The sequence below is a fragment of the Aotus nancymaae genome, unplaced genomic scaffold, assembly GCF_030222135.1.
Source record: "Aotus nancymaae isolate 86718 unplaced genomic scaffold, 86718_ANA_hifiasm-v0.15.2.pri h1tg000036l, whole genome shotgun sequence".
Taxonomy (NCBI): Eukaryota; Metazoa; Chordata; class Mammalia; order Primates; family Aotidae; genus Aotus; species Aotus nancymaae.
This window is the reverse complement of record NW_026988450.1, coordinates 25,714,868-25,737,388: the sequence shown is the minus strand read 5'-3', so window position 1 is coordinate 25,737,388 and position 22,521 is coordinate 25,714,868. Positions and strand designations below refer to the sequence as shown.

Here is a 22,521-nt window from a genome sequence, read left to right as displayed (position 1 = left end):
TAAATGGGAAGTATGTTTTCTTAGGAATATCTGCTTTGGTACTTTAAATGCTGATACTTGAGAGGCCCATGCATTCCTGTCTATAAATGGCCATGTAGAGAAGCCCTGAGACCACATAGAGAAGGAAAAAAAAAAAAACCCAGATGAGCTCAGCCTTCCCACAGTCTTGCCAAAACACAAGGTATATGAGGGGACCCATTTTTGACCCTCAGGCTAGTCCTGGTTAACAGCTGAATACCACTGATTGATCCATGTTGATACCTCATGAAATAGAATACTCTCCCAGCCCAATCCTATCTAAATCTCTAATGCCCAGACTGTGAGCATAAGAACAAGACTGATTTTTTTTAAGCCAATAAATTTCGAGTCAGTTTCTTATGAAGCAATAGGTAACTGGAAAACTACCTTTAAGATTGTATAAAACATTTATTATACAAAATATAGTTTCCATGCATTTACAAATAACTTATTCTTTAAATAGTTTATTATTTATTCAGTAAAAAAACTAAAACTCAGCTTCTTTTAGTTTTTTTTTCTGTTAGCTTCTTTTTCTGTTTTCTCTTAAATTTTTTGTTTCACAGTTCTCCATCATAGTTCTTTTCTTTTTTTCCAATACATTTTAACTGTTAATTTATGTGTCTTGCTTCTTTCTTTAGACTCCATGCAGGTCTAAGATCATGTGTATTTCTTTAGTAGAATAACACGAGGTTAAGCAAATACACTTTTGCTCAGACAGTCTGGGCTCCTGGTTTGTGTAATTTAATCTCAAAAAATTCTCAGTTTCTTGATCTGTAACACAGAAGAATGAATAATATTTAATCAAGAAACTTTTAAAGATTAATCAGGATGATCTTCAATACAGAATAGCATAGAAAGTTCTTAAAATATTTTAGCTTACTAAATTTTCTGCTCCTAAATTTTATTTCCTGACAAGATAAAGTAACAGTTAACTCATTTCCCCTCCCACCTAAAACAATAATAAAAGAGATAATATATATGAAGCAACAGTTTTCAAGGTGCTGAACATCAAACAACAAACAGTGATCCTCAAAAGACAGGAGAGAAGTCAAGTGATGCTAGGAGTGCTATACCTCACCCCGAGGGTCTCCTTGCTGTGACAGAAAGAGGGGAAACACAGGTTGAGTCTAATGGGTCATGAATTGAGGAGCTGAAGCTGAGACAGATCAAGGCGTCGAGTATTCATAGGAGAAAGTATGGGAGATGAGAGCACTGCACAGAGAGAGGATTCTGGATATCTCAGAGGGCCTCCTTCTAGTATTCAATGGAGTATTGGTCAACACAAGCATGTGAAGGGGCTACCTCACACCCAGGGAAAAATCAGCTAAAAGGATTGTAAGTAACAGGATATGGAATTCACCTAGGGCCAGAAATAGTCCTGTTTTCATCAACAGACTGGAAAACTTTATGACCTTAGGAGCACTGGGTAGAATACATAGAAGGGTCTTGCCTAGTAGTAGAGAATAATTATCCCTGGACTGGGCACTGCTCCAGTCCCACCTAACACAGCTTGAAAACAAGACGTGAAAAAATTAAATCATTTCTAAGTTACCTAAGCATATCCAATGAACACAGCTCAAGAATATTTACAGATTCACAAAAATATCCAGAACTCACATAGGTAAAATTTATAATATTTGGCATTTAATAAAAATTATCAAGTTTTCAGAGAAGCAAGAATAATGCTATGTTCTAACCCTATAATGAATAAAAAAAATACAATTAAGTTCAACTCACATAGATGTTAGAATTAGTAAAAGATATTAATGAAGTTATTATAGTTGAATTATACATGTTCAAAATATTAAGTAGAGATATATGATATATATCAATTACTCTTCTTGTCATGAAAACTACGATGTAGGAGATGATAAAAGAAATACACTGGAGAGAATTAATGGTAGATTAGATAAAAGAAATTATACTTTGGTAATTAATTAATATGCTTCTCACATCTATTGAAAAATGATTTAAAAATAGCTATATAGAACATTAACTTAGAGTTATATAGAAAATAATAGGGAAGGAAAATAACATGTTTTATAGTTGTACACTATCCTAGGTACCTTGCACACATTATCTCATTTTATTCTCACAATATAATAATTCTTACAACAAAAACAACCTCATTTGATTCTCACAATAATACTATTCATGTTTTTAAAATGAGAAAACTGAAGTTCAGAGAACTTCAGAAACTTGTCCAATATTACATTGCAAGATTGTAATAGCCAACATTTGAGGTCTGGCTTTTTAAAGTCAGAATTATTTTGGTTTATGTCTCTGCCTTCTTGAACTATTTCCTGGAAAAAAAAAATCACTGTTTCATTTCCCACTATCCTATCCACATTCCTATCAACAGGAAAGAGGATGATAGGGTAGGACTGTGAAACTGGTTCACAAAAATACTGCTTACTTTTTATTGGACAAAATCTAGTCATATGCCCACATCTATTTAAATGGGATGCTGGAAACATATTGTTTAACTGGGTACCAAATCAATAATTGGCTGTTCCTATAGGCACCGCCAAAGCTTGCTCTAGGATACTGCAGTAGAGCTATTCAGTTCTGTAAGCTGATCCCCAGGGTTCATTGATCCCCACAGTAAGAAACAAACTAATAACAACGAAAGCAAAAGAAGAAGAAGAGGATGAAGAGGAGGAAAGAGCGGAAAGGAGGAGGAGCAGGAGGAGAAGATGGCAAGAAGAGAAAGATGTAGTTGTTTTCCCCAGAATCAATGATAAAAACACTATTTGTAAAATTCAAAAATACTTAACACATGGTTCTGCTTACCCAACAGATCTGTGGCATTGTACAGAGAAGATCTAAAGAAAATACTTCCTGTTGGAGCAAGCAAAAACAGGAATAGTGCCTGAAGGAAACAAGTAACCACTATTGTCATGGCCAGTTACAAATCTCATAAATTGTGACTTGTAATCTACACTTTGTTAAATGGCATGAAAAAGTCGTTGCAAAGATTAGTTTCTTTTTGTAATGTTAAACTTTTACAAAATTCATCTCCAGAAGATGAAATTGAAAACAGTGCTATTATAAGAAAATTCCCAAAGTATTTTAATCAATTCATTAAAAAACAAGGAAATAAAATCCCCATAAAGGTAGACTTTAAATAAATATTATATTTTGAAATAATTCTCTTCTTAAAAAGTATCACTTGAAAAATAATTTTTTCCATTTAGAATGTAATACATTTCAGTGAGGAAAAATTGGACAAATGTTTGAGAACTTCTATTTTATTTCTTTACTGGGAAATATCACATACAATTTGTTAAATTATTCAAAGATGGCCAAAAGGGATAAAATAATGTTGAGGTGTAATGTGAGTCGATTAATAGTTCTTTTTTTAAATACAAAAGTGAGATGTATTAGAGAAAGGAAAAATGATTTGAGACAAACAGAACTGGGACTCAGAAGATAACCTAATTTTTCTTCTGAATTTTATTCTGTTTGAACAGAACTTTGAGTTTCAATCTTCCTCAATATTATATCTCATCCTTTACCACTGTCTTTCTCTCTTAAGGCTATTGAGAAGAGAGTCAGGGGGATGATAATGAATGGAAGATGGTTGAGAGAAATGATTAACAGGATACTAAAATCGTATATAGTTAAAAAGAAGTTACTATAGAGGTACCCTCTATATTCTAAAGTATGTATGAACTTAGCTATACCTCAGAAAATTTATCCCATGTTCTCAAAAATCATTGTTTTCATTTTTTCTTTAGTTACAATTTCAGATGACTTCTTCCTTTTGTTCATGTGGTGTTTTCCATTTTATCTTAAAACCAATACCACATAAATAAAATAACTGCAATTGTGTCTCTATCTATCTATCCATCCATCCATCTATCAATCATCTATATTTAGCTTAAAATGTGTAGGGAATCCTTTTGCAGTTCATAAGCATGATGATTGGGTTTTCACATTCCTGTGTGAGATATACCTTCCTCAAACATTGTTATAACATCAGCACATTACCTAACATGAAAAAAAAAATGTATACAAAAGTAACTTATACCATTAATAATAAGTAGTTTAGAAAGATATTTTTCTCAGGTCCAGCTAAGACATAATGTGTCTTTCTGGCTAACAAAACACTATAATTTCAAGTATTTTCATTTTCATAGTTTGTTCCCAAAAGATAAATGGATATAGCTCAAATATAAATCAAAAGCATAAGATCAGATTCATGGGCCTATGATATGGTTCTTAGTCCTGCATCCAATATTCCCATTAAAATTGTCTAAAAATTATGAAAATGTGAGGGAAAACGTTCATGCCTCAAAGATAGCTAAAGAAAAATATCACCCATATATCAGAAAACTAGTGGAGTTTCTGCTAGATACAATGTCAAAGACGCCATTTTGAATCAAATCAAATAAAAAAGATAAATCACTACAACACAAACTGGCAACATGTTACACAATCCCTCTTCTTCCACTTTCTTTTGAATACATAGTATTTTTAGTCAGTATTAAGAGTAAAACCCTAAGTAGACTCCTTCAAATGATATCCCATTAATTCAGAAAGGTTTTAACTGCCCAGCCCTCATTAAACATTATCTGGATCTCTATCACTATCAAGAAATAAGAATATTTTAAAAACAGTCATTACCAAAATTAATTCTCTCCCACAATGTTCCTGGGTGACTGAATCCTCAAATGATATCCTACTAAGAGTCTCACTTTCATCTGAGGTCACCCAAACATGAAAATTTCTTTGTGAAAATTTTGAATGGAGATCCACACTTACTATTAAAATAAACCAACTCAAGTATTTTATTAACTTCAATATTGGCAAATATATGCAGTTTATTAAACTGTATAAATTTGATGATGTACAAACATAAAACAAATTTTTTCCTCCTTACAGCACTCTTCTCATATTTGATATGATTTGGCTCTGTGTCCCTACTAAGTCTCATGTTGAATTATAATCCCCAGTGTTGGAGGTGAGGCCTGGTAGGAGGTGATTGGATCATGAGGGTGGTGTTCACAAATGACTTAGCATCAGCCCCTCAGTGCTGTTCTTGTGATAGTGAGTTAGTGAGTTATTGTGAGATCTAGTTGTTTAAAAGTGATTAGTGTGCACCTTCCACCTCTCTGTCTTGCTCTTGCTCTGGCCACATAAAATGTGCTTGCTTCTCCTTCGCCTTCTGCCATGATTGTAAGTTTTTGGAGGCCTTCCCAGAAGCAGAAGCCACTATACTTCCTATACAGCCTGAAGAACTGTGGGCCCATTGAAACTCTTTCCTTTTTAATTACCCAGTCTCAGGTATTTCTTTCTAACAGTGCAAGAATGGACTAATACACTATTCAAAAGTTATTCCTAGAGTAAATGCAGAGATTAAATAATCACTAAGCATCTAGTTGTTGAATAATATGACAGTCTTTCTTTGGGGCATCCTGTTTTCCACGATTTATTCACATGGAACCCTATTTTCTTGGCCTGTAATGATAGGAAGCCCCCTTCATCTCCTATTTTCCTCCAGCTAAGAACTCTGTAATTCTAACCTTTTATTTTCTTCCCTAGGCCTTTATGTTTGTAGACAAAATCTATGTTGTGTTGGGTAATGGTTGGGGATGGCATAGATTGTTCAAACAATTCTGTGTGTGTGTGTGTGTGTGTGTGTGTGTGTGTGTGTGTTTAATAGAATGTCAACAGAGCATTGGTCATGTTCAACCAATTCTTAAGTCCTGGGAAGGGAGTTTAGTTCCCAATTTCTTTTTACCACTTTTATAATATATGCAGATTTTTTCCTTGGCTTCAGCCTCTAATTCCCGCTTCTGTTGCAACAGGAATCTCACATTAAACATGTTCTTAGACATGGAGGGTTTTGTAATTCAAAGATACTACAATGCTGTGAAAGTGTTCTGCAGCCAACTGTGATGGAAGCAACAATATGACAAAAATTCTTAGAGAAGTCATCAAGCAAGGGAATTATCCAGGCTAGGGAAGAACTCTTTAGACATGAAAAATGGGCTTTCTAAATTATTAACAGTGATGATGCATCTGAATAACAATAGAACTGTGTAATAGGTTAAAAATAGATTTTTTTTTCCTTTCTTTGTATAGACAGGCTATGTGATAGCCTGACCAACTCAATATGGTGAGGAAGTGATGCTTCTGAGTCCTGTTTCTGAGTCCAGATCCTTAGAGATTGGCACCCTCCATTTCCTGACTCCTACAAAACTTGCCGTGTACAACTGTACTGAGACTACCATTCTGAATGGACCATGTAGAAAAATCACTTGAAGCAGCCCAGAGACTTCACAAAAATAAAACATTTCTGAGCCCTCCAGTTATCCCAGGCCCCAGGCCATTGGTGTACCCTGTAGAGAGCTATGATTAAAAAGACTAGCTACCCCGACCTGGACCTGTCTAAACTGCAGAGTCATGAACAAATGTAATGATTGTTGATATTTTAATCCATTCAGTTTTAGGGTCATTTGATACATAAGCAGAACATATAGTATAAGCAGAAAATACAGTATAGAAAATAAAGTAACATATAAAAGACGAACTCAATAAACTCCCTAAAAGAACTGTTTAAAAAAAGGTGAGGGAGGAGATCCAAGATGGCTGGTTAGGACGAACTCGGGAGTGCAGCTCCAAGAGAAAGCACAGAGGGAGAGTGGACACCTCATTTCCAGATGGATTTTTACTGCCCACAGACCAGGAGATTCACAGACGGAGGAGCCCCATGGGTCACCACAGCCACTGGTTTGACTGGCATGGCCCCTTGGCCTGCGCCCTGGTGCAGTGGCTCCCTGTGCAGAGTGAGCGAGACTGAGTCCCCTCTAAGCCAGCAAGGGGAGCTGAAACGGGGAGCCAGGGCAGGAGATTCCTGGGCAAAAAAGCACCACGAATTTTAGAGCCATAGCTTCAGCTGACGCAGCAACTCCCGGGGCAGAGCAGATGAGACGGTGTCCCCTCTTAGCCAGCAAGGGGAGCTGAAACAGGGAGCCAAGCCAGGAGATTCCTGGGCAAAAAAAGTGCCACAGCAAACACAACTGAACCTGTGACGGTCCAGCTCTGTGGAGGAGGGGCGTCCTCCATTATAGAGGCACTCTGCAGTTCTCAGGGTAATCTGCCATAGTCAAGGCAACCTGCCACTACAGAGACTCCGTCACTACAGGGGCAGGCCAACATAGCGGAAACAGTTCTAACTACACCCATATAAACAGGACTGCAGGGAAGTTCACACGGAAGCTGGGCGGAGCCCACAGCAGCTCAGCGAAGCCTCTGCAGGCTGAGTGTGACTAGGCTGACACCTTGTTGGCAGGGAAAATGGTGGCAGCACAGTGGAAAATCATAAAGCCCTAACTCCCTGGGATAGAACACCTGGGGGGAAGAAAAGGGGGTTTATGAGTTCTGCTGCTGCAGACTTAAAATTACCAAAATCAGAAAGACAGCAACTACAAAGTCAATAGGTGGATAAATCCACAAAGATGGGAAGAAACCAGCACAAAAATGATGAAAACACCCGAAACCAGAACACCTCTCCTCCTACAAGGGATCACAACTCCTCACCAGCAAGGGAATAAGACTGGATGGAGAATGAGTGTGATGAAATGACAGAATCAGCTTTCAGAAAGTGGATAATAAGAAATGTCCGTGAGCTAAAAGAACATGTTCTAACCCAATGCAAAGAAACTAAGAACCTTGAAAAAAGACTTGACGAAATGCTAACGAGAATGGACAACTTAGAGAGGAATATGAGTGAATTGATGGAGCTGAAAAACACAACATGAGAACTTCGCGAAGCATGCACAAGCTTCAACAGCCGAATTGACCAAGCAGAAGAAAGGATATCAGAAGTTGAAGATCAACTCAATGAAATAAAACGAGAAGGCAAGATTAGAGAAAACAGGGTAAAAAGGAATGAACAAAGTCAACAAGAAATATGGGACTATGTGAAAAGACCTAATTTACATTTGCTAGGTATACCCGAATGTGACAAAGAGAATGCATCCAAGCTGGAAAATACTCTTCAGGATATTATCCAGGAAAACTTCCCCAACCTAGCAAGGCAGGCCAATACTCAAATCCAGGAAATACAGAGAACACCACAAAGATATTCCTCTAGAAGAGCAACCACAAGGCACATAATCATCAGATTCACCAGGGTTGAAATGAAGGAGAAAATACTAAGGGCAGCCAGAGAGAAAGGTCGGGTTACCCACAAAGGGAAGCCTATCAGACTCACAGCAGATCTCTCAGCAGAAACCCTACAAGCCAGAAGAGAGTGGGGGCCGATATTCAACATCCTTAAAGAAAAGAACTTTCAACCCAGAATTTCATATCCAGCCAAACTAAGCTTCATAGTGAAGGAAAAATAAAATCCTTTGTGAACAAGCAAGTACTCAGAGATTTCATCACCACCAGACCAGCTTTACAAGAGCTCCTGAAGGAGGCACTACACATAGAAAAGAGCAACCAGAACCAGCCACTCCAAAAACACACAAAATAGTAAAGAGCATCAACACAATGAAGAATCTGCATCAACCAATAGGCAAAACAGCCAGCTTGCATCAAAATGATAGGATCAAATTCACACATAACAATATTAACCCTAAATGTAAACGGACTAAATGCCCCAATCAAAAGACACAGACTGGCAAATTGGATAAAACGACAAAACCCATCAGTGTGCTATATTCAGGAAACCCATCTCACATGCAAGGCTACACAAAGGCTCAAAATAAAGGGATGGAGGAAGATATACCAAGCAAATGGAGAGCAAAAAAAAGCAGGAATTGCAATTCTCATCTCTGATAAAATAGACTTTAAAGCAACAAAGATCAAAAGAGAAAAAGAAGGACATTACATAATGTTAAAAAGATCAATGCAACAAGAAGAGCTAATGACCCTAAATATATATGCACCTAATACAGGAGCACCCAGATACATAAGGCAAGTTCTTAAAGACTTACAAAGAGACTTAGACTCCCACACAATAATAGTGGGAGACTTCAACACACCATTGTCAATATTAGACAGATCAATGAGATAGAAAATTAACAAGGATATCCAGAACTTGAACTCAGACCTGGACCAAGCAAATCTAATAGACATTTACAGAACTCTCCACCCCAAATCCACAGAATATGCATTCTTCTCAGCACCACATCACACCTACTCTAAAATTGACCACATAATTGGAAGTAAATCACTCCTCAGCAAATGCAAAAGAACGGAAACCATAACAGTCTCTCAGACCACAGTGCAATCAAGTTAGAACTCAGAATTCAGAAACCAATCCAGAACTGCACAGCTTCATGGAAACTGAACAACTTTCTCCTGAATGTTGACTGGATAAACAATGAAATGAAGGCAGAAATAAAGATGTTCTTCGACACCAATGAGAATGAAAACACCACATACCAGAATCTCTGGGACACATTTAAAGCAGTCTCTAGAGGAAAATATATAGCAATAAGTGCCCACATGAGAAGAAAGGAAAGATCTAAAATTGACACCCTATCATCAAAATTGAAAGAGCTAGAGGAGCAAGACCAAAAAAACTCAAAACCTAGCAGAAGACAAGAAATAACTAAGATCAAAGCAGAATTGAAGGAGATAGAGACATGAAAAACCCTACAAAAAATCAATAAATCCAAGAGCTGGTTTTTTGAAAAGATCAACAAAATAGACAGACCACTAGCCAGATTAATAAAAAAGAAAAGAGAGAATAACCAAATAGATGCAATAAAACATGATAAAGGGGATATCACCACAGATTCCACAGAAATACAAACCATCATCAGAGATTATTACAAGCAATTCTCTGCACATAAACTAGAAAACTGGGAAGAAATGGATAAATACCTGGACAGTTGCCTCCTCCCAAGCCTAAACCAGGAAGAAGTCAAAACCTGAATAGACCAATAACAAGGTCTGAAGTCGAGGCAGCAATTAAGAGCCTACCACCCAAAAAAAGCCCAGGTCCAGATGGGTTCACAGCCGAATTCTACCACACATACAAAGAGGAACTGGTACCATTCCTTCTGAAACTATTCCAAATAATCCAAAAAGAGGGAATCCTTCCCAAATCATTTTATGAGACCAGCATCATCCTAATACCAAAACCCGGCAGAGACTCAACAAGAAACAAAAACTACAGGCCAATATCCATGATGAACATAGATGCAAAAATCTTCAATAAAATACTGGCAAGCCGATTACAACAGCACATCAAAAAGCTTATCCACAATGATCAAGTAGGATTCATCCCAGGGATGCAAGACTGGTTCAATATACGCAAGTCTATAAATGTAATTCACCACATAAACAGAACCAAAGACAAAAACCACATGATTATCTCAATTGATGCAGAGAAGGCCTTCAACAAAATTCAACAGCTCTTTATGCTAAAAACTCTCAATAAACTAGGTATCGATGGAACGTATCTCAAAATAATAAAAGCTATTTACGACAAACCAACAGCCAATATCATACTGAATGGGCAAAAACTGGAAGCATTCCCTTTGAAATGTGGCACTAGACAAGGATGCCCTCTCTCACTACTCCTATTCAATATAGTACTGGAAGTTCTAGCCAGAGCAATCAGGCAAGAAAAAGAAATAAAGGGTATTCCATTAGGAAAGGAGGAAGTCAAATTGTCTCTATTTGCAGACGACATGATTGTATATCTAGAAGACCCCATCATCTCAGCCCAAAATCTCCTGAAACTGATAAGCAACTTCAGCAAAGTCTCAGGATATAAAATCAATGTGCAAAAATCACAAGCATTCCTATACACCAATAACAGACTTAAAGAGAGCCAAATCAAGAACGAACTGCCATTCACAATTGCTACAAAGAAAATAAAATACTTAGGAATACAATTAACAAGGAACGTAAAGGACTTCTTCAAGGAGAACTACAAACCACTGCTCAACGAAATAAGAGAGGACACAAACAGATGGAGATACATTCCATGTTCATGGTTAGGAAGAATCAATATCGTGAAAATGGCCATACTGCCCAAAGTAATTTACAGATTCAATGCTATCCTCATCAAACTACCAATGACCTTCTTCACAGAACTGGAAAAAACCACCTTAAACTTCATATGGAACCAAAAGAGAGCCCGCATAGCCAAGTCAATTCTAAGCAAAAAGAACAAAGCGGGAGGCATCACACTATCGGACATCAAACTATACTGCAAGGCTACAGTAATCAAAACAGCATGGTACTGGTACCAAAACAGAGATATAGACCAATGGAACAGAACAGAGGCGTCAGAGGCAACACAACATATCTACAACCATCCGATCTTTGACAAACCTGATAAAAACAAGCAATGGGGAAAGGATTCCCTGTTCAATAAGTGGTGTTGGGAAAACTGGCTAGCCATATGCAGAAAGCAGAAACTGGACCCCTTCCTGACACCTTACACTAAAATTGACTCCAGATGGATTAAAGACTTAAACATAAGACCTAACACCATAAAAATCCTAGGAGGAAACCTAGGCAAAACCATTCAGGACATAGTCGTAGGCAAGGACTTCATGACCAAAACACCAAAAGCATTGGCAACAAAAGCCAAAATAGACAAATGGCACCTAATCAAACTCCACAGCTTCTGCACAGCAAAAGAAACAGTCAATAGAGTGAATCGGCAACCAACAGAATGGGAAAAAATTTTTGCAGCCTACCCATCTGACAAAGGGCTGATATCCAGAATTTACAACCAACTAAAACAGATTTACAAGAAAAAACAAACAAGCCCATTCAAAAATGGGCAAAGGATATGAACAGATACTTTACAAAAGTAGATGTACATGAGGCCAACAAGCATATGAAAAAAATGCTCATCATCACTGGTCATTAGAGAAATGCAAATCAAAACCACATTGAGATACCATCTCACACCAGTTAGAACGGCGATCATTAAAAAATCTGGAGACAGCAGATGCTGGACAGGATGTAGAGAAATAGGAACACTTTTACACTGTTGATGGGAGTGTACATTAGTTCAACCATTGTGGAAGACAGTGTGGTGATTCCTCAAAGACCTAGAAATAGAAATTCCATTTGACTCAGCAATCCCATTACTGGGTATATATCCAAAGGATTATAAATTGTTCTACTATAAGGACACATGTACACGAATGTTCATTGCAGCACAGTTTACAACAGCAAAGACCTGGAACCAGCCCAAATGCCCATCGATGATAGACTGGACAGGAAAAATCTGGCACTTATACACCATGGAATATTATGCAGCCATAAAAAATGATGAGTTTGTGTCCTTTGTAGGGAAATGGATAAACCTGGAAACCATCATTCTCAGCAAACTGACACAAGAACACAAAATCAAACATCGCATGTTCTCACTCATAGATGGGTATTGAACAATGGGAACATATGGACACAGGGAGGGGAGCACTATACACTGGGGTCTGTTGGGGGGAGTGGGGGGGACAGCAGGGTGTGGGGAGTCAGGGAGAGACAGCATGGGGAGAAATGCCAGATATAGGTGAAGGGGAGGAAGGCAGCAAATCACACTGCCATGTATGCACCTATGCAACAACCTTGCATGTTTTTCACATGTACCCCAAAACCTAAAATGCAATTAAAAAAAAAAAATGCTGAAGCCGGGCACGGTGGCTCATGCCTGTAATCCCAGCACTTTCGGAGGCCGAGGTGGGTGGACACGAGGTCAAGAGTTCGGGACCATCTTGTTCAACATGGTGAAACCCCGTCTCTACTAAAAACACAAAAAATTAGCTGGGCATGGTGGTGCGTGCCTGTAATCCCAGCTACTCAGGAGGCTGAGGCAGGAGAATTGCCTGAACCCAGGAGGCGGAGGTTGCGGTGAGCCGAGACGGCGCCATTGCACTCCAGCCTGGGTAACGAGCAAAACTCCGTCTCAAAAAAAAAAAAAAAAAAAAAAGGTGATAAAAATTATGAGGAAATTAAATTATAGCCTTTATGTAAAGATGCAGAAAATTTGGCGCAAAAGTAGAACTTTGAGAAAGAGAAAATATACCTTGCTCTTTTTTCTACATGATATGGCTGTAATTTATTTCTCTAAAATATATTTCAGTTTAAAAGTCATAAATCTGTTTCAAAGGAAGGCAGCCCTTTCATTTAAATATAGAATAAAGGAAGAAAAATAAAGAAACACGAGAAACATCGTTATATCTCATATACCTGTGTTGCATGAAATTACAAAGAATATAGAAAATTTGAACAATAAATTAAGGCTGAATGAAGTTATGTTTGCCTTTCAACTTCCCAAATATGATATGATAACTTCTTCTTTTGAAGTGTTCATTAATTATTTTTTAAAAAAATTGTTATTTCACAAGGCTAAAAATAAAACATTGCTAAGTTTAAGATAGGGAAAATTAAAAGCTTCATTCTCTAACCATGCTATTAAAAATACGTGTCAAAGTCTAAACAATGCTTACAGAACACTTGAACATAACCCCCTTTCTCCAACACTACCTAACACATGTTATAGACACCCTCCAAAACACCCTTTCACATCTGAATATTTGTTGACACGAAAAAAAAGAAAGTAAAATTACAGTGATGAGAACAATCCTGTGTGAAAACTTTGAGACGAAAGGCATAGTTGTACTCATAAATAAATAGCCTAAATAGCTTACTTTAATAATAAAGCATTAAAGTTTTTAGATAAAATTAAAGTAGTTTTATTTATCTTAAAAACTGTGTTTTCTGTGTTTTTATTTCATTTTGAAATAATTAAAAAATAATGATATATGAAGATAAACTAACAGTTTAAGTGGTTTGATAATAAAAAAATAAACATACAGAAAATAATAGAAAGGGAAAAATTGAAAATAAATGTTGAAGTAAATATATTAATAAAGAAGCAAAAATATAATTTATAAATAATTTGTAAACCTGATATTAGAAAGTTCAGTACTACAAGTGTTGCCAAGTTGTTTTGAAAATGAGAGAAAAATAGAAAATGGTATTTTTTCTCATTCTCAAAAATGATAAACTGGAAAGTTTATATGACAATATAAAGGTATATTATCTTTATTTATGGGAGAATAATATATATTAACATAGTTGAAAATCTCCATTACAGTACATTTCTGAAAAAGTATAATTTATGAGATTTCACAATAGAAGTATAAAATTTTTTAGCTCAATAATGTGAAGAAAACCGAGTAGATCAATAATGTATTGTCTTAAAAATGGCAGGATTCTGCTTGAGAACTTTTCAAATTATAAATCTAATTTCAAAGCTTTATACATAATTTTAGAAAATAAAGCTTCTTAAGCCATTTTGTAAATCCAGAATTTTGACAAGATATCAAATTTTTTACAAGAAAATTGGGAATAAGTTTAAGAATATGACATAATGTAAAAATCCTAAAGACAGTATGCCAAATTTTTTAAAAAATATATTGATCAATAGCATTTTAATAATAAAATGAAATGTTTGTTTTGATATTAATTTTTAAACATAGAACACACATCAATATATTTTTTATTTTGCAAAAAGAATATGAAAGACTGGAGGAAGTTTACTCAAGATCCATACTTAGGTATGTTGGAATTTCTTCTCTATACTTCTTTTAATTTCTAGTTTTATAATAAACAAAAAACTTTTATAGTTTAATAACTTATTTTTAAATAATATGTTAGTATTAAAATTCTATCATTTAACTATATTGCAAGGATTGTATCATCTTCCAAAAGAAATACCTTATTCTGTAGGCATGTACAGTTTTTTAAATGTACATATTTAAATGTCCATGTTTTAATTTGAGAACTGAAGAAATTTGGCAGGTATTAATAATATGTTAGCATTATTGCAGACACTCTATTTCTTTTTAGAAAATGTCCACTTTAATGTAATGATATATGAGAAACACTATTGCTTTACCCTTCATGGTATAGAAATCTATGAACATATCAAGTGTGGATAAGACCAATCCAATAAAAAAGAGAATCACCTCTAAGTCATAAAAGCTTGTATTTTTAACAGCTACCATCACTGTAGTAAACGAAAAAAAAAGTTTAAATTATTTCGTTGTAAAAATAAACACTATAAAAATCTATAGATTTTCATAACAGTCATATTGTCTAAAAGTATTTAAATGTATATTCTAACTCATTCTATTTTTTATTTTGTTAATTTTATTTTCAAGGGACTGCATACAATAGAAAAAATGACAAAAATATCTAAGATTAAAATATTTCAATTAAAAAAACAAAAGAGCAAAATACTAATCATCCATAGTTGAGGTCAAACGTGTTCAAAATATGTTGGTTTCATTCTTTTAACTCTTTTTATAGAGATGAAATTGTGTATTTGCTATATTATAATATTAAAGGTTTGGATATGTTTTGGAAGAAATAACATCAGTATAACCTAAAAAAATAACTTGGTGTTCATTCAAAATTTCAATAAACATTTACTAGTTGCTATACATTGTATTAAAGATGGATAAACTGTGAGTCAGAAACAGTCTATAAACTTTAGATGATTTAAATACAGAGAGACAGATTTGTCAGTGAAATAAAGCTTTTTAGTTTGTGATAGCAACTCATACACAGGCACAGTGTTTGGGACTAGTTTTGGCAATTGTGGTCCAGAAAATCTTCATGGAAAATTAGTTACTGACTTGACTTTGTAGTAGAGCAGAAAGGGCAACATTAATTAAGCAGTATATTTAACAGCATGGCTGCTTTGGGGATCAACAAAATATTCAGAAGTGCTACAGCATGGATAGTAGGGTGTCGTGGGCAATATCAGAAAGTATAATGATGAAGGCAGTCAAAAAACAGATCATGCAGGACTTTGTCTACATTATGATGGATTTTGACCTATTCCTTATATGTAGTGAGGAGTCACTGAATAATTTTAATCAGTAGAGTGCCATAGTTAGATACATGTGTTTATTCTACATTGGTAAGGATCATGGTGGGAGGATTCATAAAGAAAGTCAGAGATCATGCATTTATTCTAGCAGAGAAATGTTAAAGACGGCAGTCACAATATAAGGAAGAATGAGAAAAGACATAAAAAAGAAAGGATTAATAGAAGTTAGACACCAATGATGGTGAAGCCAGTAATCAAGACAAAAAATTTAAGAGAATCAAAATTAGCAGAACCATGGGATCAAAAAGGGGGGAGCAATAAAAATCTCAATTCAGTTTGAACAAATTTAAGGTATCCATGAGACATCAAAAAGGAGATATGAGGTAGTTAAATATACATGTCTAAATCAGAAAAGAATAAATTGAATCAGAAATATTTTTATTTGGCTTTTTAGAATTTTGATGATTCATAAAATTGTGTGAGAAAAACACTACAAAGGTAATGAAAACGATTGTGCAACATGCCCAGAACAGAACTTTAGGGGATGCCACGGTTGCAAGTTATGCAAAGGAAATTCCACTATGAACAACACTAAAGAGGCTGATGAGAGAAATGGGCTAACAATTAGAAGCTAGAAATCTTTGAAAGATAAAAATTATTAACTTTATATTTTCTAAAAGGGAGATTCTTATGGAACAAACTCATGCTAATTTGATTGTTACTTAAATCTATGTAAATTTTGCTTGAATTAGTCACAAGAGTTCTTTAAAAATTTTGTAAAGTATGCAATTATTATGTGCAGCTATAAATTCATTTTTCAGTTTTTTTTCTTCTTTTTTTTTTTTGAGATGGAGTCTTGCTCTGTCTCCCAGGCTGGAGTGCAGTGGCACAATCTCAGCTCACTGCAACCTCCGCTTCCCAGGTTCAAGTGATTCTCCTGCCCCAGCCTTCCAAGTAGCTGGAACTATAGGTGCACACCACCACACCCGACTAATTTTTGTATTTTCAGTAGAGACAAGGTTTCACCATATTGGTCAGGCTGGTCTTGAACTCCTGACCTTGTGATCCGCCTGCTTTGGCCTCCCAAAGTGCTGGAATTACAGGTGGGAGCCCTCACGCTGTGCCAGAATTTATGAAAAAAGTATTTGGTAATGAAAAGTGTAAATCTCTCACTTTACCTTTTAAGGACATTGATAATCACATTATTCAGAAAACTCATAATGAATTCTTCAATTTTGCCTAGCCTACTGAAATTTTACATGCCAGACTTTGCAACGTAAAAGCATTTGTTTATTATTTCCCTGTCCTATTTTGAGGAGCTGCTTTCTTTTCTCTTGTAAAATTTATCTCAATTTTCTCGTTTCATAAAAAAATTTTAGAATGAAGACTAAAGTTTCCAAAGATAACATTTCACCTTCTTCTAGTGTCCATAATTTTTGTGAGGAATCAGATGAGATGAAGATAGTATTTTTTCTAGCAGCTTTAATATTTTCTTTTTATTTTTAGTTTTTACAAGTTTGACTCTGTTGTTCCTAAGTCGTATTTTCTTCATATTTATCTTGCTTGGGTTTTGCTGAGGTTTGTAAACAATATGTTAAAGCATTTCACTAATTTAAAACATCTTTGGCTATTTATCTGTTTCTTAATCATTCTCTCTTATTCCAAATGGTATTTTGGATGTTTAAATTATATTTCATGGATTTCTTATCTGATTATTATATTTTTCTCTATATGCTTCAACATATATATTTTTGTTAATATGTCTTCCAGTTGACTAATCCTGTTTTCTCTTCTGTCTAATCAGCTGGTAAACCCAACCACTAGTCTTAATTTCAGATATTTACCTTTTAATTCAAGAATATCCAATTGATTATTTTTGTATAGTCTCATTCTCTGTTGCAATTAGCCTTTTTAATCTACATTTTTATTTATTCTTTAATCTTCCTTAGCTTTTTAAATATTGTTATTATTATTTAAAGGCATTTGGTGTTAATCCCAACATCTGGATCTTCTAATGGTATCCTTTTATCATCTGTTTTATGCCCTTGATTATCAGTCCGATGTCCAGTTTGTTTTAAATATCTCTAAACACTAAATTTAATGATGAGTATTTTGTATTAAAAATGTTAGTGGCTGAGGATAATTTAGCTCTTACCAGATATAATTTGTCCTTTCTTCTGCTAGGCAGGCAATGTATGGGCTGATCCCTTTATTCAAAACATGCAGTGAACTGGCTCAAACCCGAGCTCCAGTTTTGATACCACCCAGACTACTCCGGGTTTAGTAAGTTGCTAGGACATGGCCTCCATGTCTTTCAATGAACATCTAGAACGATCTTACCTCCTGAGGCTAAAGAGACAGAAGGAAATATACTTTCCTTTTCAGCAATGTTTGGCTGAGTCTTTTGACTTTCTAACCCTCAATTCTTCAGAATTTAGGATTCTTAAAAACAGTGGTGTTTGTGAGGATCCTCGAGTCTTTTATTTTGTTACTCCAGCCCTATGTAATCATTCAAATCTCTACTGGTTTCTCAATAGTGGCTCTTTCTAGGTCTATCAAAGAACCTTTATCTTTGTCTATCTTGCACCTAAAATTTGCTAATTCTCCCAGGAGCATTTTCACATCTTTGGTGCACTTTTTGAGTTTCTCTGTTCTCTGCCCTCAGGAAATGTGCTCCTTTGGTCCTTCTTGCTTCCATGATTCTCTGATAGCTTTACTATAATTTGGCTGTAATATACATTTTTTCTCATTTTTATTAGTGAGAGAATTTGCCCTTCATTGACTACTTCATCCTACTTACAAGAAAAGTTAAAACTCTTTTATGTAAAGTAAGCCAATATTTGGATTTACTATAGCTGCAGTAATTTCCTTAGAATAACTCAATAGCAGTGAGAAAGCAAAGAAGAAAGAATACTCAAATCTCAAAGTGTTTTTAACTCAATTGTACCACACACAGATTTTTTCCTGTCCCTTTCAATTATAAAGCTCTTATGTCAATTGGTTTTGGCAAAGTAATCAGCTTCAGGCAGCCCTATTTCTGTCATTATCTGAGTCTACAATAGATGTTAATACCATTTTTGGTTAATAATTTAAGGCTAATTGTCTTCTTGGTAGAATCTTGTGTTCAAGAGAACTAATGATGCTTTCATTTAGTGTACAGAATAGCTCTACTATGAAACTTCTGAAACCCTATGAGTCGATATTAATCATGTATTTGTAGCTGCAGATTTTCTAAGACTTGAATCTGTATAATTTGTCTCCTAATCTAAATCCTTTTTACACAGAGAGCAATCCATGGGACAATCAAATGGTGGGATCTATTTATTTTCCTTTACCTTTTAGATAAGGCAAAATGAGAAGACGAGGCATGAGGTCTTTTCATCATTGGGCACATAAAAGATCCCAGACAAGTAAAGCAGTGTGTGGGATGGGTTTTGATAAAATGAAACGTTGCTAAAAGGTGTGTTTTATCACAACAACCTGTACAGCTGGAAGATTCAAAATTAACTCAAAGACCAACATAAAGTTGGAAGATAATAAGAATAAATAAAGAAAACAATTATTTAACATTTCTTCCCAATACAAGTATGAAACAAAGATGAATTGCTGCATAACATAAGGTAGGCAGAAGTAAATTATATGTTCAATTTCCCAAGAGAAAGATAAAATGATATTTAAGGTATTTTAAAATGGCACATTGTACATTGACTTTGAAGATATTATTCCAAAGTTCTAATAATAGAGAATAATCCATTTCATTTGGACTTCAGTTAAATGTGTTTTTGGTGTAATAATATATTAATGTAATGTTCTAATATTTTAAATTGTGACATCAGGTCATGACTAATTAATCTATTGGGTTTTATTAGACTCTGATAAACCCTAGAAATAGTTGGTAAAAAGAAAAATGATGTTTTAATGACTATGTTAAAGTAGTTTAGTCTTCAAAAAGAAATCTGTTTCTAACAAGTTCAAAATTAAAATTAAAGCCTAATTTAATGTTTAACTTCTTTCATTTGTTTGGAATGAGAATTAGTAGAGACAGTTAAATAAGTGAGCGTAAGGAGACTTATTTATACAGTATCATAGTTTTTATTTGACAATTTTCTTTAATTTAGAATTCATGAAAAAGGTGAGTTTTTAATTTTTCTGGATCATAGAACATTGGCATCACTACCTAGAAATATCTTTGCATATTTTCTATACCTAATAAATGTTGGCAATACTGAACTACCCAAAATAAATAATATAAACACAAGTTCTAAGTGTTTTTAGAATCAGTTCATCTAATGCAACATATGAGTATATTTAAAGGCAAAGTGTATATTTGCAACTTTCCAAAAAGAATGACCATAATGAATGCACCTAAATATGGTATATTCTCCCAAGAGAATATAAACATAAACTACAAATCCACTGTATAAAAAGATGTAGAATGTCAGGATCACTTAGTTGGTTCCACAACAGAAACGGAGATGTAGGAAAATTACAAAATAGGACAACGTGGCTTTCTAGAATAAACAAAGTTTTTATGGAATTTATTCACTTATTCATTATCACAAAAATCAAAAGAGAATTCATTAAATTTTTCAGTTTGGCTGCAGCTTGAATTTTAATTTGAACCTAGTTTTCATTGGTTGGTATTAAACTAAGTCAAGATAATATTTTTAAAGTATTATGAATTAATTACCCACTAATGTGTCAGCTCAGAGACCCACAAACTAGAACCTGAGAGCAAAACCCAGCCTGCTGCCTACTTTTCTGTGGCTCATGATTTAAGGATGGTTTTTGACATTTTTAAATTGTTGAAGAAAATCAAAAGAAGAATCGTATTTTCTGATACATAAAAATTAGATGACAAATTTCAGTTCATATTAATAAAGTTTTATTGAAATACAGAGTGAGATTGGATATTGGGAACAGTCTGAGAACTTACCCTAGTTAATGATTAAATGTTGCAGTGATAAAATTTTGGCTATATTGAGTTAAATAAAACAGGTTGTGGAAATTAATTACACATTTTTATTTTAATACAGTTATTAAAAATTTTGACATATTGTCTTGTATTATATTTCTATTGGACAATGCTGTTTTGAAAATTGATCTCACTAATGATGTACCAGAGAGGTGTAAATAAGATCTTTATGTCTCTATTAATAGGATAAACTGATCAATATCACAGAGTAATTTTCAGATCCTGCAAGAGATTGGAGTTAACTTACAACAACAGTAACAGAGAACATGACAATATGATAAATGATAGTATCAGGAATATAGGATGTATCCAATGAAAAGCCCCTACTGCCCCTCATTCTCCAATTTCTTTTTCCTTAAGAATTGACAACACTGCAAGATTCAATACTTTTGGAAAAGATGAATGTAGCGGCTTTAGATAACTCACACCTAGCAATCAACCAAAACATCCAGTATATTATTATTGTGTTTTAAGCTGCCAAATACTTTCTTCACAGATAATTTTACTTCAAAATCAAAATCATTATAAAAGCAGAATGACTCCGATTAAAGTTGGGTTATGTATCCTGAATGTCTGTTTACTCAGGTTTCCTCACACTCATCCCAGCCTTAAGATAGCTTGCGAGAACCATGCAGATACATTCGGAAAGATAAGAATGTGAAGACAGTTAAGCCCGAATGTGAATGCGTTGAAGTCTTTTATTAGTGTTGTATTGTCATGAAATCAATGTCTTTTTTTAACTTAATATATAAAATTCAGCACTGAATATTTCTGAGCATAGTTCTCAAACTATATACTAAGTATGTAAATGAAAATAAGGGGGCCAGTCACAGTGACTCATACTTGTCATCCCAGCACTTTGGGAGGCTAAGGTGGGCAAATCGCTTGAGCCCAGGAGTTTGAGACCGGACTGGGTACATAGTGAGACTTCATCTCTACAAAAAGCACAAAAGCATTATTAAGTTGGTGCAAAAGTAACTGCAGTTTTTGCCATTACTTTCAATGGCTGGGCATGGTGGTGTGTGCCCATAGTCCCAGCTACTCCGGAAGTTGAGATAGGAGGGTGATTTGAGCCCCTGAGGTCTAGGCTACAGAGAGCTATAATCATGCCACTGCACTCTAGTCCAGGTGACAGAGTGAAACACTATCTAAAAAAAAATTATATATTTATATTATATATGTAACAATTGTATTATATATAATTGTAAATCATATGTACCTACATAAATAATTATATATACATTATATATTGCCCCATAGTTAACTCTCACTAGGAATTTCATCTGATACAAATTGGAACTACCAGGGTGTGAGATTTTTTATGTTTATATAATATATTACATATTATATATATATAGGTACATATGATATATAATATTATATGTTATATATAAGTACATATGATTTACAATTCTCCATCAATAAAAAGATGCTTCCTAACCTTTCCAAAATCAATCCATAATTTTTTATTAACTTGAACTACAAAAAATCACCAGTCATAAAAATGGTAATTTCAAGAGCTTAACATGATGAATTAACAAAATTTTGATATTAGGTACAATGGCTACTTTGGCTGAGTTTCTAAATACAACATCTGTTCTAGTCTATTAATATTATTCCTCAGGCTAAAACTAACCATTAGACAGAGGTACTTGGTAGAGAAATAATTATATTGCCAGGAAGTTGAATCTGAATT

General features: G+C 34.7%; 1 non-coding gene across 1 annotated transcript; it reads left to right on the top strand.

Moving 5' to 3' along the window:
• The first annotated feature begins 3,917 nt into the window (after window positions 1–3,917).
• Window positions 3,918–4,022, top strand: LOC135278184 (small nucleolar RNA U13). The gene has a single exon (XR_010345736.1). It is a non-coding gene; the product is annotated as a small nucleolar RNA U13 (small nucleolar RNA).
• Window positions 4,023–22,521: the final 18,499 nt, after the last annotated feature.